This window comes from Galeopterus variegatus, unplaced genomic scaffold, assembly GCF_000696425.1.
Source record: "Galeopterus variegatus unplaced genomic scaffold, G_variegatus-3.0.2 Scaffold26, whole genome shotgun sequence".
NCBI lineage: Eukaryota > Metazoa > Chordata > Mammalia > Dermoptera > Cynocephalidae > Galeopterus > Galeopterus variegatus.
The window spans coordinates 1,263,681-1,266,757 of record NW_007726137.1 but is presented as its reverse complement, the minus strand read 5'-3'; positions in this window follow the sequence as shown (position 1 = coordinate 1,266,757).

Here is a 3,077-nt window from a genome sequence, read left to right as displayed (position 1 = left end):
CCGCTCAGCCTCCGCCCCGGCGTCCCTCCGGCCCTGATTGGCCGGGCTGCCCACGTGACGCTCTCGGGGCCAATCGCGGCGGCCCGCTCTGGCACCCGATGATTGGCTCGGGCTGGCCGGGGGCGGGGCTGGGGCGGGGCCTGGCCGCAGGGTCGGCGGCTGCCCGGATTGATTGGGGCTTTGTCCCCGGTGCCTCAGCGCCCAGGCCGAGTGGCGCTGGGCCCGCGTCCCGCCCTGGGCCCCTTCCGTCCTGGGGCCGCGCAGGTGTGGCTGTCCCCGCTCGGCCCCAGCCTGCCCTCCGTGGGACGCTCCGTCTGTCCCAGGCCGCGCCCTCCCTCCGGAGCTGACCACAGCGGCGCAGCCCTTTCCGGATCGTGGGGACAGGTGGCCCAAGCCCCGGGCTCGCCGGCGCCCGCTGGCTTCGCGGTGGCCGGCAGGATCTGTCTGGCTGCGGATTAGCAGAGCTAGACAAAACGGTCGTTAATTGCTGGGCGTTTTAAATTCTCCTGGGAGCCTTGATGGTGCAGAGCCCGCTCCTGCTCTCCGAGTGCAGGCGGCCGGAGGACGCGGAACGGAAGCCGCAGCAGAGCCCTGCCTGGGCTGCTCCGGAGCTGGCTGCCCGCGGGCACCTCGGCGAGGGGCGCATCAGAGCCCAGCGCCCGGAGCACGTCCTGCTCCGAAGGGGAGGACGGCTCCGGAGTGTGCAGAGCGTGAAAGCGCGTCTGCTGTGCTCAGATGCGGATGAGCGCCCAGAAAGGAGAGACTCTGCCCAGAGGCCGCGGGGCCCTCACACGAGCGTCGGGCACAGCCGGATCAGGTGGCATCGTCGCCGCCCAGAGCCGTGCAGGGCTGCTCCTCTGCCGGGAACGCTCTCCCACCGGATGCTTCTGTGGCTCCCGCCAGTTTTGCTTCAGGCGTCTCCGCACGTCATCCCCAGAGGGGCTCCCAGGCCACTCGTGGAACAGCAGCCCCACCGTTGCTCTCTGCCCCCTTTCCTGCTCAATTTTCCTCCAGCGTAGAAATCGCCACTTGACATTATATAATTATCATCCACCACTAGAAAAATCAGTTCCAGAGGGAGAGACCTGATTGTCCCCAATGCCTCAGTAAACGTACAGGGAGCAAGTGTCTTTCCCTGGACGTGGTGAGGGATGAGTCCAGGGTATGCTGGTCAAGGTTCCAAGACTGTCCAGGTCACCTAGCACAGACAGGTCCCTCAGACCCAAGAGGGACCCATGCCAGGCTCGGGGGCTGGACTTTGGGGTGTCCTTCAGGGTGCCCTTCTACAAGCAGCTGTGCTGTGGTGCAGCCTGCAGCAGCCTATGCCACAGAATGGGCTGCAGAGACTTCTGCCCGGGTTTCAGATCCAGGGAAGAAGTGGGGACACCTGCTCCCTCCACAAGTGGAAGGCTCGGCGGTGCCTGGGGTCCACTCTTCCCCCAGAGAGAGCGGAAGGGGAGACACTTTTCCGTGCTTGGAGAGGAGCTTGTTGTCGCCCTACTCCCAAGTAGTCCTCGGGGCACAGATTGGGGGGCGGAGCACCGCTTAGCCTAGGCAGGTCTGGCTGGAACTCCCAGTGTGGTCCCAGCCAGCAGTGTGGGGAAGGTCACAGGAGACTCAGATGTGCCACCTCCCTGAAGAGGGGACCCCAGAAATGAAGGTCAAACAAGGCCTTTCTGGGGACACAAGTGGCCACAGTACCCTGGGGAGGATACTGAGCATCCAGGGCAGATTGGGCATGGGAAGGACACAGGTAGGAGACCCAGAAGGAAGGCAGAAGAGCTATTTTCTGGGCTGAGGTTGGGGTGCCCTGGGCTGGGTCAGAGAGCCAGGAGGTCCCACAGCACCTCGTGTTGCCTCAACCTGGACTGGCAGGCATCCCCTGCAGGGTGTGGGACCCGGAGCTGCAATGAGGGTGCAGGGAGGAGGTACAGTCCCCATAGGACCGGCAAGCGAGGGATCTGGGCCCCCAGGGCCTAGGAGAGCTGCAGGAAAGGAAAGGCCTGTGGATGGGGCCTGGTGGGTTCCAGAGAACAGAGGCCGTGCAGGTGCAATCCTCACCCTGGGGGCCTGGGGGCCCTGAGGGGGCAGGTCTGCATGTTCCATGGCGATTGCTCTGGCTGGGGCTGTCTTCCGGAGATGGGTCAGAGGTGACTCTGGTCAGGACCCTGGGGAGACCCTGCAGTAGCACCAGCGAAGGGGGAAGGCGCTTCCTACCTGCCAGGGCGTGGGGGTGAGTGGGGGCCCTGGTTGTACCCCAGGGCGGGTGCCGGTCGCTGTGGGTCTGGTCCTTCGGGGACCGGCCATTGCCCTGGGGCGGAATCGGAGCTCTGGAAGGAAGGGCCACGCGGTGTGAAATCACTGTGGTGTTTATTGGCTGTGATTCCATCCGGAGAGAACACACGAGAGGACCCCGACATGCAGGGGGAGGCGCAGGCGCAAGGACAGACGGACGGACGGACTCCGCCCACGGTCGACGCTAAGCTCGGCGGCCCCGGGCGCCCCCAGCGCGGGGAGCGGGATGCGCGCTTCTGACGAGGGGGCGCGGGGTCTGCGCAGAGCGGGCTTTCGAGGTGCGACAAAGGGCGTTCCCTAAAGACACGGACGGGGCGGAGTCGGGGCGGGCGTGCGGGGTATTGCGTCTAACGGTTATGGCTTCTCTGCACAGCCGTGTAGGGCGCGGAGGTGGGGCCCGCGGCACGTGGACACGGTGCACGTTCGACGGGGACAGACAGGGCGCCGAGGCCACGGCCTCTGTCAGGTGCGACTGGACGACACAAGGACCTCATTTACCTGAGATTGGACGGGTCGTGGCGCGGATTAAACGCGGGGGGCGTGGAGGCCGCTCTTCTGCCAGAGCCCCAGCCCGGGGTCCCCACCGCGCGGGAGGGGCAGCGGCCGGCGGCGACGGCGGGGTGCCCCCGGGGACCGACAGCCGTCGTCGTGGGTGCCCCCCATGTGGGGGTGTCTGAGAATCCCCCAAACCTGCTCCTTTCCCCTTCAAGTTTAGACGAGAGCAGTCACCGGCGTTCCTATGAAGCGACACCTTCGGGGTGGGGGACAGAGGGACAAAGCGC